Here is a 16271-nt window from a genome sequence, read left to right as displayed (position 1 = left end):
AAAGTCAGCATGGCTTTGTGAGGGGAAAGTCATGTCTCATGAATTTGATTGAGTTTTTTGAAGAGGTAATAAAGGAGGTAAATGAGGGCAGTGCGGTTGACGTTGTCTACATGGACTTTAGCAAGGTTTTTGACAAGATACCGCATGGTAGGTTATTGCAAAAGATTAAGGGCGGGATTCTCCAAGCCCGCGCCGGGTGGAGAATCGGCGGGGACGCGGGAAATTCCCGCCATGTCACTCCGACTTCGGGACACGATTGTCCAGCGACCAGCGAATCGGCGGCAATTGCGCCCGCTCGGTCACCGTGGCGCCGGTTGGGGATCACTGAAACAGGCCCCCGCTGCGATTCCCCGCTGGCGACCAACCGAACTCCCACCGAGTTCCGTCGAGTCCCGCCGGCGAGGTTCCAACCTGGTACCACCCAGCGGGAGCTCGGACCCACGGCCGCGTTCGACTTCCTGGTGGGGGGGCAGGATGATCTGACTCCGAGGGGGCCTCCAAGGGGTCCAACCTGCAATCGGGGGCTTCCGATTGGCGGGCGCTCGCGATCTGGAGAGGGTCTACCTCCTTCCTCGCGGGCCCGCTGTAGGTCTCTGCCATGTTGCTCGGCGCCGGCGTGGAGACTGCAACCACGAGCATGCGTCGGCGCTGAGATGGCCATCGCGCACATGCGCAGACCCGCGCCAGCCGTGCAGGGCTGTCTTTCGCCACCAGAGCAGCACGCAGCACTCCCGAGCCATGGTGGCCCTCTGAAAACCGCTGAATTGCTGGGCCAGGAGGCCCATTGATGGCTACATACAGCACTTCGGTGTTTACACCGGCATCAACACTTGCCCGGAATTTCGGAGAATCCCGGCCTGAATCTCACGGAATCAAGGGCGAGGTAGCCAATTGGATACAAAATTGGCTTGGCGACCAAAGCCAAAATGTGGTTGTGGAGGATTGTTTTTCAAACTGGAGGCCTGTGACCAGCGGTGTGCCTTAGGGATCGGTGCTGGATCCACTGTTATTTGTTATATTTGAATTGAATGAGAACGTAAGAGGCATGGCTAGAAAGTTTGCAGATTACACCAAGCTTGGTGGCACAGTGGATAGTGAAGAAGGATTTATAAGATTGAAACAGGATGAATCAATGGCAGATGGAGTTTAATTTGGACAAATGTGAGGTGATGCATTTTGGTAGATCATACCAAGGCAGGACCTAATCAGTTAATGGTAGGGAGTTGGGAAGAGTTACAGAACAAAGAGATCCAGGAGGACAGGTTCATAGTTCCTTGAAGGTGGCGTCTCAGGTGGATAGGGTGGTGAAAAAGGCATTCAGCAGGTGCCATTTTATTGGTCAGAATATTGAATATAGTAGTTGGGACATCTTGTTGAAGTTGTACAAGACATTGGTAAGATCACACATGGAATACTGTGTTCAGTTCTGGTCACCCTATTATAGGAAGGATATTGTTAAACTAGAAAAAGTGCAGAAGGGATTTACGAGGATGCTACCTGGACTTGATGGTCTGAGTTACAAGGAGAGGCTGGATAGGCTGGGACTTTTTTCCCTGGAGGGTAGGAGGCTTAGGGGTGAGCTTACAGAGGGCTATAAAATAACGAGGACCAAAGATAAGGAAGATAGTTGACAACTTTTCCCAAAGATAGAGGAGTCTAGAACTAGAGGACACAGATTTAAGGGGAGAGATACAAAAGAGACCAGAGGAGAAATTTCTTCACAGAAAGGATGGTGAGTGTCTGGAATGAGCTGCCAGAGGCAGTGGTAGAGGCGGGTATGATTTTGTCTTTTAAAAATGTTAGAGTTACATGAGCAGGGTGGGTATAGAGGGATATGGGCCAAATGCGGGCAAGTGGGACTAGCTTAGTGATAGAAACTGGGCGGCATGGACAAGCTGGGCTGAAGGGCCTGTTTCCATGCTGTAAACATCTATGAGAATACTTTGAGGATGTATCAAGCAGTGTGGATATAGGGAAACAAGTAGATGTAGAGACAATGGATCTCCAAAAGGCAGTCAATAAGTGATCACATAAAAGGTTGCTGCTCAAGATAAGACCTCATGGTGTGGGAGATACCTTTGCATGATGGAAGATTGGTTAATTAACAGGAGGCAGAGAATTGTGGATAAATGGGTCATTTTCAGTTTGCATTGGAAAACTGTAACCAGTGAAGTGCCATAGGGTTCTGTGCTGGGGCCTCCAATATTTACAATCTATATTAATGACTTGACTGAAGGGACTAACTGCATCGTAACCAAAATTGCTGATGGTTAAAAGATAGGGAGGAAAGAAAATTGTGAGGAGATTACAAAGTGTCTGAAAAGGGAATACAAAGAGGGCGAAATTCTCCGACCCCCAGCAGGGTCGGAGAATCGCCTGGGGCCGCTGAAAATCCGGCCCCCGCCGTGGCAGAGATTCTCCGCCACCCGGGATGTGGCGGCGGTGGGAATCACGCCACTCCGATCGGCGAGGCCCCTGCGGCGATTCTCCGGCCTGCGATGATCCGAAGTCCCGCCGCTGGGAGGCCTCTCCCGCCGCCGAGGTTTGAACCACCTCTGGTGGCGGCGGGATCGGCGGCGCGAGCGGGCCCCCGGGGTCCTGGGGGGGGGGGGGCAGGGGGCGATCGGACCCCGGGGGGTGCCGCCACGGTGGCCAGGCCCGTGATCAGGGCCCCCCCGCTCAGACTCCGGGCCAGTTCCCTGGGTGCACTCTTTCTCTTCCGCGGCCGCTACGGCCTCCGCCATGGTGGAAGCGGAAGAGAAACCCACATCGCCCATGCGCCGGTGGTGACGTCAGCGGCAGCTGGCCGCTGACATCACCACCGGCGCATGCGCCGACCAGCGAAAGCCTTTCGGCCAGCCCCGCTGCCGGGGGCGCCGGTTTTTTGCGCCAGTCTTCTGGTGCCAACCGCTTCGGCGCGGGGCTAGCCCCCAAAGGTGGGGAGAATTCCCCACCTTTGGGGAGGCTCGACCCCGGAGTGGTTGGCGCCACTCCCCTACGCCGGAACCCCCCGTCACCCCGGGTAGGGGAAAATCCCGCCCAGGGGCAGTGAATGGGAAAACATTTGGCAGCTAGAGTAGAATATAGGAAAATGTGTGGTTGTCCACTTTGGCAAGAAGAACGGAAAAGCAGAATATTATTTAAATGCAAAAAGACTGCAGGGTGCTGCAGTGCAGAGTCCAATGGGTTTCCTTGGACATGAATCACAAAACATTTGCCTGCAGGCACAGCAAGTCATTAGGAAGAGAAATTGAAGGTTGGCCTTTATTGCAAGAGGTATAGAGTTTAAAAGTAGAGAGGCCTGTACAGTGCTTTCGTAAGGCCGAGCTGGTGGACTCTAATCTCCTCTCCTGACTTGAGGAGGAATATTCATGCATTGATACCAGCTCAATGAAGGTGAATTGACATTGCAGTACTCCCTCAGTACTGACCCTCCAACAGCGCACCACTCCCTCAGTAATTACCCTCTGACAGTGCAGGGCTCCCCTCAGCATTGAGCCTCTGACAGTTCAGCCACCCTGAGTAACGGCCCACCAGCAGTTCAGCACTACCTCTATACTAGTCCTCCAACAGTGCAGCACTCTCAGAACTGGCCCTCCAGCAGTGCAGCACCCTCTCAGTACTAGCCCTCCAACAGTGCAGCACTCCCTCAGTACAGATCTTCTGATATTGCAGCACACCCTGAGTACTGATCCTCTGAATTTGCAGCACTCCCTCAATACTGATCCTCCAACAGTGCAGCACCCTCTTAGTACAGATCCTCCAGCAGCACAGCGCTCCTTCAATACTGACCTTCCAACAATACAGGACGATCAGTATTGATCCTTCAGCAGTGCAGCCCCCCCCCCCCCCCCCCAAGAGCTGATCATCCAGAAGTGCAGCACTCACTCAGGAGTGACCTTTGTGCAGTGCAGCACACCCTCATTACTGGCCCTCTGCCAGTGCAGCGCTCCCTCAGTACTGGCCCTCCAACATTGCATTTCTTCCTCAGTACCCTGGGTGCTGACGCTCAGTGCAACACTCCCTCATCATGATCCTCCCACAGTGCAGCACTCTCTCTGTACTGATCCGTTGGCAGTGCCGTGCTCCCTTCTTACTGACCCTCTGGCTAAGCAGCACTCCCTCAGTGCTGACCCTCCGACAGTGTCGCACTCCCTTCGTACTGACCCTCGCCAGTGCAGCGTTCCCTCCTACTGACCCTCCAATAGTGCAGCACTTCCTCATACTGATCCTCTGATGGTGCAGAGCATTGAATTATGGTGTTTGAGTCCCTAAAGGTGGGCAGTTGAAACCACAATTATTTCAAAGTAGCTGCTAAAAGTGTGGGTGTGCGAGGGAGAGATTGAGAGAGAGGAGAGAAGCTGGTGAGATTTTGGCATGTTGAATTGAGCAGGCTCAGGCCGATATTTTCAACTGAAACGTTGCAATAGCACAATTAGTTTGGAAAAACAGAACAAGCAAAGCTTCTGTGTGACCTTGAACCTGTGATAACCTCCACACAGTTCGAGACTGAAAATAAATCTGTTCAGTGAAGATTTCTGCCACTGGCAAGGGTTGATCACCATCTGGATGAGCTTGCGAGCGGTGACGCAGGTTGTGGTTAACCTGAAGTGAACTGTGAGGAGGCCTTTCAATCCTGACATTAATCATAAGTCCCACTGAGCCCTCTGTGTGGGTGTTTTGAAAAAGATAAAAATTAGATGCAAGAGTTCATCTCCGAGGTCTCCTTTTTGTCATAACGACATAGGAAATGGAGCAAGAATGGGCTCTTCCCTTGCACCCCCCCCCCACCCCCCCCCCCACCCCCCCACCCCCCCCCCACCCCCCCCCCCCCCCCACCCCCCTGTAAAACCTGCTCCATCATTCAATGTGATCATGGCCGATCCAGGTCCTCAACTCCGCCTTCCCATTGCTCCACTCTTCAGTTGGTTCTCACAGGGACCAAAAATTGGCCTAGCCAGCCTGAAAGATATTCAACAATGGAAAATATATCATCCTCCAGAATAGAAAATTTGAAACATTCATAATACTTTGAGTTGAAGAGGTTTCTTCACATCTCAGTCCTAAATGATTATTCCTTGTCCTGAGTGTGTCCCCATGTTCTGTATTCTTCAGCCAGGAGGAATATCCGCAGTTTCCCTGCCAAGCCCCTTCAGATTACTGTCTGATTCAATGATGTCACCTCCTATTCTTCTGAACACCAGAGAATTAGGGACCTAACTTACTCTCATTCCAGGAACCAATCTTGTGAACCTTCACTTAAACACGGGAACCAAAACTTAGCACAGTGTTTTCTGACCAAAGCCCTGTGAGGTTTTCTTGTTTTTTGACATCTGGATGTAAATTGCCCCATTGGGTAGACGCAGCATGGGTTCATAAAGGGCAGGTCGTGCCTAACTAATTTAGTGGAATTTTTTGAGGACATTACCAGTGAGGTAGATAATGGGGAGCCAATGGATGTGGAAAATCTGGATTTCCAGAAAGCGTTTGACAAGGTGCCACACAAAAGGTTGCTGCATGAGATAAAGATGCATGGCATTAAGGGTAAAGTAGTAGCATGGATAGAGGATTGGTTAATTAATCGGAAGCACAGAGTGGGGATTAATGGGTGTTCCTCTGGTTGGCAATCAGTAGCTAGTGGTGTCCCTCAGGGATCAGTGTTGGGCCCACAATTGTTCACAATTTACATAGATGATTTGGAGATGGAGACCAAGTGCAATGTGTCCAAGTTTGCAGATGACACTAAGATGAGTGGTGAAGCAAAAAGTGCAGAGGATACCGGAAGTCTGCAGAAGGATTTGGATAGGTTAAGTGAATGGGCTAGGGTCTGGCAGATGGAATACAATGTTGACAAATGTGAGGTTATCCATTTTGGTAGGAATAACAGCAAAAGGGATTATCGTGTGTTGGGACCGACGGAGCACCGGAGTTGCAGCCGCTTCGGATGGCTGTGGGCAGATGTTTGGTGCAAATCCGAGGGTGGACTCTGGGGGTGGTTCTTCCAGTGCTTCGTTCCTGACCGGTGTGATGGGTGAAAGGGGGCGCAGGAAGGCTGTAGGTGCAGGGGTGCAGGGCGTGGGAGGTCGGGTGGGGTGTAGTGTGAGGGGTACTTCGGCGGTAGTGGTAGTAGTAGTGGTAGATCCTGCAGGTGCCAGATCCCGGAGGGAGACGGTGTCCTGTCAGCCGTCGGGGTGCTTGATAAATGCGTAGTGGGGGTTTGAGTGCAGGAGTAGGACCCTCTCTACCAGCGGGCCTGTTTTATGTGTCCGGACGTGCTTCCGAAGGAGGACAGGGCCCAGTGTCCTCAACCAGGATGGAAGTGAGGCCCCCATGGTAGTGCCCCTAGGGATTAGTGGCCGTACACAGGAGGGACCTAATTGCAATGAGCGCGTCGGGGAGGACCTCCTGCCAGTGGGAGGTCAGGAGATTCCTGGACCGTAGGGTCAGTAGGACGGTCTTCCAGACCGTCGCGTTCTCCCTCTCCACCTGCCCGTTCCCCCTGGGGCTATAGCTGGTAGTCCAGCTCGAGGCGATGCCCTTGTCGAGCAGGCACTGACACAGTTCGTCGCTCATGAAGGACGAACCCCTGTTGCTGTGTACGTAGCTGGGGAAACCGAACAAGGTGAAGACACTATGCAAGGCTCTGATGACTGTATGGGGGGTCATATCTGGGCATGGGATGGCAAACGGGAAGCGAGAGAATTTATCTATGGTATTAAGAAAATAGATATTACGGTTGGTCAAGGGGAGGGGCCCTTTGAAATCAATACTCGGTCGTTCAAAGGGCCGGATGCCTTTTTGGGCCTTGTCTGGTCTATAGAAGTGTGGTTTACACTCCGCGCAGATCGGGCAGTTCCTGGTGACAGCTTTAACCTCCTCGATGGAGCAAGGCAAGATTGCAGGCCTTGATGTAGTGGCCGAGCTGGGTGACCCCCGGGTGGCAGAGGTCAGTGTGGATAGCCTGTAATCAGTCATCTTGCGCGCTAGCGCATGTTCCGCGGGACAGGGCATCTGGGGGCTCTTTGAGCTTCCCCGGACGGTATACAATATCATAATTATAGGTGGAGAGTTCGATCCTCCACCTCAAGATTTTGTCATTTTTAAGTTTGCCCCGCTGCAAGTTATCGAACATAAAGACAACCGATCTCTGGTCGGTGATGAGGGTAAACCTCCTACCTGCGAGGTAGTGCCTCCAGTGCCGTACGGCTTCCACAATGGCTTGGGCTTCCTTTTCGACTAAGGAGTGTCGAAGTTCCGAAGCGGAGAGGGTTCGGGAAAAGAACGCTACTGGCCTACCTGCCTGGTTCAGAGTGGCAGCGAGAGCAACCTCTGAGACGTCGCTCTCCACCTGAAATGGGACGGATTCATCCACCGCCCGCATGGCGGCTTTGGCGATGTCCTCCTTAATGCAGTTGAAGGCCTGACGGGCCTCGGCTGACAGTGGGAAGACTGTAGTCTTAAATAGTGGGCAGGCTTTGTCCGCATACTGGGGGACCCACTGGGCGTAGTAGGAGAAAACTCCGAGGCACCTATTGAGGGCCGTGGAACAGTGAGGGAGAGGGAGTTGCAAGAGGGGGCGATCAGGGTCGGGTCCTAGGACCCCGTTTTCCATGACATAGCCGAGGATGGCTAGTCTGGTTGTGCGGAAAACGCATTTCTCCTTATTATATGTGAGGTTGAGTTTTTGGGCGGTTTGGAGAAATCGGTGGAGGTTGGCGTCGTGGTCCTGCTGGTCATGGCCGCAGATGGTGATGTTATCCAAGTACGGAAACGTGGCCCACAGCCCGTACTGGTCCACCATTTGGTCCATTGCTCGTTGGAACACCAAAACCCCATTCGTGACGCCAAAGGGAACCCGGAGGAAATGGAAAAGGCGGCCGTCTGCCTCGAACGCCGTGTAGTGGCGGTCCTCCGGGCGGATTGGGAGCTGGTGGTATGCAGACTTCAGATCCACCGTGGAGAAGATACGGTACTGGGCGATCTGATTTACCATGTCTGCAATCTGGGGGAGGGGGTGTGAACCGGTAATGGTCTGGCTGTAATCAACCACCATCCGGGACTTTTTCCCGGTCTTGACGACCACCACCTGAGCTCTCCAGGGGCTATTACTGGCCTCTATGACTCCCTCAGGTAAGAGCCGCTGGACTTCGGCTCTAATAAACACCATGTCCTTCAGGCTATACCTCATTCTGCGAGTGGCCACTGGTTTGCAGTTAGCGGTGAGATTGGCGAAGAGTGGACGGGGGTCGATTTTTAGTGTTGCTAAACTGCATATAGTGAGGGGGGAAAGGGGTCCGCCGAAGCTGAGTGTTAGGCTCCTGAGGTTACACTGGAAATCCAGTCCTAGGAGGAGAGGGGTGCTGAGGTCTGGGAGGACATACAATTGGAAGTTGGTGTAGTTGGCGCCCTGTATCGTTAATGTTGCAACCGTGCGCCCTTGTATCTGGACCGAGTGCGACCCCGAGGCGAGGGAGATAGTTTGCTGTGTCGGAAATATCGGAAGCGAACAGCGTCTTACCAGGTCTGGGTGAACGAAGTTCTGGTGCTCCCGGAGTCGAAGAGGCACGGTGTCTTGTATCCCGTTGATTTGAATGGACATCATGGAGCTTTTGAGGTGCTTTGGCCGCGACTGGTCCAAAGTGACTGCACTGAGCTGCGGGTAGTCGGTGGCGTGGTCAGCGGTGCTGGAGCGGCCCCGTGATGACTGTCCGCAGAGGTCGTAGTCGTCGAGTGGCATCTCGGGTGATGGCCAAGATTGCGGCCCCTGTTGATCGCACGTGGCGGGCGGCGAGGAAGATGGCGTCCAAGATGGCCACCCCCTTTGATCGCATGTGGTGGGCGGCGAGGAAGATGGCGCCCAAGATGGCGGCCCCCATGAATCGCACATGGCCGGCCGCGTGGGGGAGGCTTGCCAAGTTGGCGGCCCCCATGAGTCGCACATGTCGTGCGGAGGCGGAGTTGGCAGACACGCTGCCACATTGCGGGGTCTGCGGGCCTGTGAGTTGGAGGGTTCTGGTTCGCGTTCAAGTTGGAGTTTTTAGTTTTAGCCAGGCAGACCTTCACAAAGTGTCCTTTCGGCCCGCAGCTGTTGCAGGTCGCGTTGCGGGTCGGGCAGTGCTGCCGGGGGGTGTTGGGGATGGCCGCAAAAGTGGCACGATAGCCCTCCGTGGTGGGCGGGTGGCCGCACGGCGCAGGCCTGGGGCAGTCCCTGGTCGGGGGTCCACAATGGGGTTGCGTGATCGGTCGGGAATGAGTTTAAGCTTTGAAAGGCGACCTCTAATGAGGTCGCTAGCGTTACCGTGTCTTCCAGGTTCTGGGCCCTTTTTTAGAGGAGACGCTGGTGCACATAATTGGACCAGACCCCTGCAATATACACATCACGGATGGCAAGTTCCATGTGCTGGGAGGCTGTCACGGCCTGGAAGTTACATTCTCGTGCTACAGCTTTAAGGTCACGCAGATAGTCTTCTCGTGACTCTGCAGGGCGCTGGCGGCAGGTTGTAAGGATGTGCCACGCATAAACTTCATTTACGGGCCGCACGTACAGGCGGTCGAGTATCGCGAGGGCCTCGGTGTACGATTCAGTACTATCAAGTTGAGTTGAAATACGATGGGTCACCCGTGCGTGTAGGAGACTGAGTTTCTGCTCTTCTGTAACAGACGCAGCCAGGTAGGCCTTGAAGCACCGAAGCCAATGCAAAAATATTTCATCGCTTCTGCGGCCTGTGGATGAGTTCCAGTCGATCGGGTTTGAGGGCTGATTCCATGGAAGTTTTTTAAGTCGATTAAATTGATGCAACCATCAATTCACTCAGAGACACGAGTTGAAGTAAACTGTGGCTTTAATCGACTTACAACTGAGCCTGCCTGCGACTAGCTGAACTGAAGGCAGGCTCATAAGACCGCAGCACTTTATACTTCCAGTTGTGGGCGGAGCCAAGGGCGGAGCCCTGTACATGCTCCTCATCTCCCCCTGTGGGCAGAGCCGCGCAACGGCTCACAGATGGAGCCCACAGGGACACAGTGATATACAGTGTGGATTTATATATTATACATTCACCACAGGTAGCTAAGAAGGAACCGTTCCCCTTAGTTGAGTCGCCAATTACCAAGGGGCATGGATTTAATGTAATGGGCAGGAGATTTAGAGGGCATTTGAGGAAAATATTTTCACCCAGAGAGTGATGGGAATCTGGAACTCACTGCCTAAAAGGGTGGTAGAGGCGGGAACCCTCATAGCATTTAAGAAGCAGTTAGGTGAGCACTTGAAACATACAAGGCTACGGACCAAGTACTGGAAAATGGAATCAGAATTGATAGGTGCCCGATGGCTGGCACAGACATGATGGGCCAACGGGCATCTTTCTGTACTGTAACCCCATGACTCTATGACCGTTTCCTCATGGGTTTCTTATAACCACTGAAATAGACAAGATTTTAATCGCTGCCTGTGGTATTGTGCTGTCCTAGGTTCGGCTACCCTTGGCAGCAAATCGGGAGTGAGCCGTCGGCACCCAAAGTGCTTTTGCTCTAGGTTAAGTGTGAAATTTAAACGGCAAGTCCTGGAAATGTTCCACAGGTTAGGCTGCATCTGTGGAAAGAGAAACAGAGTCAATGTTTCAGGTGGGTGGTCTGTCAAGAATCAGAAAAGGATACGGAGATGTCATCTAACATCCTAGAATGGATGAGGGGAGATTGAACAGACTGGAGCTTTTTTCTCCAGGGAAGAGAAGGCTGAGGAGAGGCTTCATGGAGGTTATTAAAATGATGAACTGGCTCAATAGGATAGATGGATGGATGGTGGTGTCATGGTAATGTCACTGAACTAGTGATCCAGAGGCCCAAGCTAATGCTCTAGAGTCAAGGGTTCAAAATCCACCATGGCAGCTGGTGGAATTTCAATTCAATTAATCAACAAAGCTAGTCTCAGTAATGACCATGAAACAATCATTGATTGAAACCCATCTGGTTCACAAATCTCTTTTGGGGAAGGAAATCTGCTGTCCTTACCTGGCCTGGCTTAGATGTGATTTCAAATGTGGTTGACTCTTACCTACCCTCTGAAGTAGCCAAACAAACCACACTCAGTTCAAGGACAAGAACTCTGCCGCCATCAATTTTTTGTTTTTATTAATATTTTTATTCTCCATTTTCACATTTTCTTCAGAATTTACACCCCACCAACAAACAGTAAACGGTAACAAATACAATGTCAATCCCCTTATCAAAAACAATGCTCTCATCCTCCCACCATGCCAAACAGTGACCCACCTGACAATATAAGCATCAAATAAAACAAACCCTTCCAAGGTGGAAAAATAAAGGAAAAAAGAAAAAGGAATCAGGAATCGCCTATGGTCACCATTGACATATACAGTCCACCCCCCCCCCCTCCCCCAATATTCAATGCCATCCAATCCCCGAAAGAGTACCATGAATGACACCCATGAATTGTAGACACACCCCCAGACTCCTCCCCTCCACTTCCTCTTGTAAACTCCTTCCCCCAACCTCGGTTCCTTCTCCCCCAGATTTTCACCCCGGCTAGACTCACCAAAACCTGTTCTACCAGGTTCCGATGGCCGCAGCCCCTCCCTCCACCTCACTCCCATTTACTGGCTGGCTTAAACCGGTCAGCGTGGAGGTACCCGCCCGGGTCTCCTTCCCCCTTGCCCAGTCCCAGGAAAACCAAGAAATCCCCTTTTGCACACATCCCCCGCATACACACCCAAGCCCCAAAGAACCATCATTGCAAATGAAAGTCCCATCTCTTCCCTTGTCCAAATATATACAGCGTCGACTCATTTAGTACATACACCAATATGCAGTGAAAATATAAAGTTACATGAGGCTACATCGGTACACAACCATTTCTCAATTCTACCTCAGTCCTTCTGCCTTCGCAAACTCCTCCGCCGTCCCAAAATATAAGTCCTTGGATTTGTAGGTCACCCTCAGCTTAGCTGGATATACTATGCCACACTGCACCTTGCTGATGTACAGTGCCTTCTTCACCCGGCTGAAGGCAGCCCGCATCCTTGGTAGCTCCATCGTAAAGTCCTGGTATATCCGCATACTAGCTCCAACTCACTGCACCACCCGCTTCTGCTTTGCCCAGCACAGGACTTTCTCCTTCACATTATACCTACAGAAACACAGAGTTACTACTCTTGGCGGCTCACTCGCCTTTGGTCTAGGATTCCACGACCGATGAGCCGAATCCAGTTCATATCGGGAGGGATCGTCCCCCTCCCCCAATAGCTTCGCCAACATCGTGGCACAATACTCCGTCGGCCTCGGGCCTTCCACCCCTTCGGGCAGACCCACAATCCTCAGATTCTGTTGCCTGGATCTGTTTTCCAGGCCTTCCATTTTGGACTGCAGACACTTGTTGGTCTCTATCACCCTCCGCAACTCCTTCCCCATCGAGGTGAGTTGATGACTGTGCTGCGATAATGCCTCTTCCACTACCTTCAGTATCTCACCTTGCTCCCGCACCTCCGCAGCTACGCTTGATACTGCCGCCCTCATTGGTATCTTGTTATTCTCTAGGTGTAGCATAAGCGGCTTCCTTGTGATGCACTTGACAAAGGAAGGATCAGACGTGGAGATAACTTCAACACGTTTACTAAACTATATACACTTCTATAACTTGGGTTCGACACTACTGTTAATCCTCCTATAGCTGCTCAGATTGACTAACCAGACTGCTGCAATCCACGTGGTGGGAGTGATATCAAATCAACCCTGTGTCTCTACTCACTAACTGTCTCCACTGGAAAGAGGCACATCATGTGTGTGGTGTCCTTTATATATGAGTTGGTGTAATGCCCTCCTGTGGTCGTGTCACCTCTGTGTGTATCATGAATGCCAATTGGTCGTGTCCTATCTAATTGATCTATTGGTTGAGTGTGTGTGTGTGATGTCTCTGGTGCTCCCTCTAGTGTCTAGCTAGTCTACATGTATTTACATTAACCCCTTGTGTATTTACAGTGATGCACATCACCGCAACCGGGGCAATCGCCTCCTCCACCAGCACTTTCAATACCGCCCCCATCTCCTTCTTCATCGCTTCCATGTGTTTTGTGAACTGTTTTTCCAAGTTCCACAGTCGTCACCTTGGTCATTTCTTCTGCTGTGAGTGATGCGGCCTCCCCTGGTGCTCCAGCCTCCGCTTTCCTTACGGTTCCTGTGCTGACTTTTTCACTCCCCGGCAGACTTCCGTTAACCCCCTTTTTCACGGTTTTTCTCCCAAACTTGGATATTTCTCCTCCCTGTGCCTTCTTACAGCCTTTTCAGCCTCCGTTGCCCCCGGGACCGGGTGTTAAAACTCCAAAACTCCTATTCCCGAGCGGCAGCCCTCCAGTGTGCGGCTGCTTCACGCCCGCCGTCACCGGAAGTCGCCTATGCCGCCATCAATATAAGATCATCACAAATAAATCTACGTAATTCAAGAGAAAGCTCTTGACCCAGAGAGTGTTGAGAATATGGAACTCGTTAGCACAGGGAGTGGCTGAACTGACGGCATCAATATATTTAAGGGGAAGCTGGATAAACTTGATAGACTGCACATATAAGAGGATACCAGTGGCAGTGTAGAGTGCGAGATGTGGTTGTGGAACAAAATAAAATTGGAGTTGAATAAGTCAAGAGGTTTGGATTGGTTATTAACTTTCATAGATAAGATTTATAAAAAGGATGACTGAGGCTTGGACAGATTCTGAAAAATTTAGAAAAACATTGAAGAGTCTGTGTGGTTAAGCACACTGAGATAACACAGGCTGCAGCTAGATGCAGCTATAACTGAAATATACTCCAGACCTTGAAGTTAGTTCAATTTGATTTATTGAACCTGTCACACAGTTAGCACAGTTCTTTGTGAGTTCGACTTTCTGCTAACCTAAGTGTGATTACTCTGTCTGACTGAACCAGACTAACTCTTAGCCACACGCTTTAGGTGTTATGTGATATGTACACCTGACTCACTCTGTAGAGGTCCCCAGTGGAAAAAGGCAGAGTGTGAGTGCCTTGTGCCTTTTATAGTTGGAAACTATAGTGTTCTGCCTGCTGATTGGTTATGTCCTGTTCCCTGTGTTCATTAGCTGCCTGTCTGTATCTCATTATGTGCCTGTCTGCATATCATGACATCTCCCCTTTTGAAATGTATTTCTGTAAGCTGAATAAATAACTTAGTTACATATAATGGCAGATGGCAACATATGTACATGTGAAAACAGGGGTGGAATACTCCGTCCCCCGCAGGGTCCGGGAATCGCCCGGGGCTGGGATAAATCCCACCCCTGCCGTGGCCGGAATTCTCCTCCACGCGGGAATCAGCGGGAGCGGGAATCACGCCACACCGATCAGCGTACCCCCCGCGGCGATTCTCCGGCCCGCGATGGGCCGAAGTCCCGCCGCTGAGAGGCCAATCCTGCCGACGTGGTTTAAACCACCTCTGTTCCGGCGGGAGTGGTGGCGCGAGCGGGCTCCCGGGGTCCTGGAGGGGGGGCGCGGGGTGATCAGACCCTGGGGGGTGCCCCCACGGTGGCCTGGCCCGTGATCGGGGCCCACCGATCGGCAGGCAGGCCAGTGCCGTGGAGGCACTCTTTTTCTTCCGCTGCCGCCACGGTGGAGGCCGTGGCAGAGGCAGAAGAGACCCCCCTACCCCACATGCGCCGGTGGTGACGTCAGCAGCCGCTGTCGCTCCGGCACATGCGCGGACTCACGCCGTCCGGCAAAGGCCTTTCGGCCAGCCCCAACGCCGGCCGGCATAGCGCCAAAGACCGTTGGTGCCAGTTGGCGTAGCAGGAGCCACTCCGGCGCGGGTCCAGCCCCTAAAGGTGTGGAGAATTCCGCACCTTTGGGGAGGCCCGACGCGGGAGTGGTTGGCGCCACTCCGCTACGCCGGGACCTGCCGCCCCGCCGTGTAGGGGAGAAGTTCGCCCCAGGTGTCTAATGTGCAAAAACAGAACACAACAAACAAAACAAATGTTCATAAGTCCTGTCTCTGGGGCTTGTGTCTGATCCTGTCAACCGCCGGAGAGGTGGTGGTGGGGACGACGGAGCCTTGATGGGCGGGATTGAAGCCTGACTGGTGGCCTCGTGGTTCAAGGTATCAGGAGGTGGCACAATAACAGATGGAAACAACGAAGAATGTGGTTGCGGGCAGGCAATTGTGCGCACAACAGAGCCATCAGCCGTATGCACAACATACAATCGAGGAGCAGCCTGTCGAACAACAACCGCAGGAGCTGACCAGCCTCCATCAGGTATCTTGATCCGAACAGCATCCGCCAGGGATAGCACAATCAAATCGGTGGCATGAGCATCATAGCCCTGCTTTTGCCGGTCCCTGAGCAGCACCAGGAGGTGATCCAGATCAGGCAAATGTATGGATGGAAGCATAGTCCACAGGCCCCTGTTCACCAGCAGTTGAGCCAGTGACATGCCGGTAGACAGAGGGGTTGCCCTGTACGCAAGCAGCGCAAGGTTGACATCAGAAGCAGAATCCGCGGCCTTGCAGATGAGCTGCTTCACTATGTGCACCCCTTTCTCAACCTTAATGTGGGCTGGAAGTGACTTGATGAAACTGATATACCTGGGCAAATCTTGACCACTCTTGGCTGCTGAAGCAAGAACCGTTGTCACTCATGACAGTGAGTGGAATACCATGCCTGGAGAATGTCTCCTTACAGGCCTTGATAATGATTTTGGCTGTGAGGTCCGAGAGCTTCATGACTTCTGGGTAATTGGAAAAATAATCAATGATTAACACATAATCACGACCATTGGCGTGAAAGAGGTCGATGCCCACCTTGGACCACGGGGAGGTCACGATTTTGTGCTGCTGAAGCGTCTCCTCGCCCTGTGCTGGCTGGATGCGTTGACAGGTTGGACAGTTGAGGACCATATTTGAGATGTCCTGACTAATCCCAGGCCAGTAGACAGCTTTCCTGGCTCTGCGCCGGCACTTCTCTACACCCAGATGTGCCTTGTGGATTTGCCGGAGCACCAAGCTCTGGAGACTGAGTGGAATGACAATGCGGCCCAGCTTGAGGAGGATACCTACAACCACTGTCAGGTCGTCCTTCACATTGAAGAATTAAAGGCACTACCCTTTTTGCCAGCCATTGGCGAGGTGGCGCATGACACGTTGCAGAAGGGGGTCTTTGGCTGTCTCGTCACGAATGCGGATCACCTTTTCATCCGACGCCGGGAGGTTGCTGGCCCACAGCTGCACCTTCAGGCATTCCTTCAGTGGAGCTAGGACC

This window comes from Scyliorhinus canicula, chromosome 12 (assembly GCF_902713615.1).
Source record: "Scyliorhinus canicula chromosome 12, sScyCan1.1, whole genome shotgun sequence".
Taxonomy (NCBI): Eukaryota; Metazoa; Chordata; class Chondrichthyes; order Carcharhiniformes; family Scyliorhinidae; genus Scyliorhinus; species Scyliorhinus canicula.
This window is presented reverse-complemented; position numbering follows the sequence as displayed.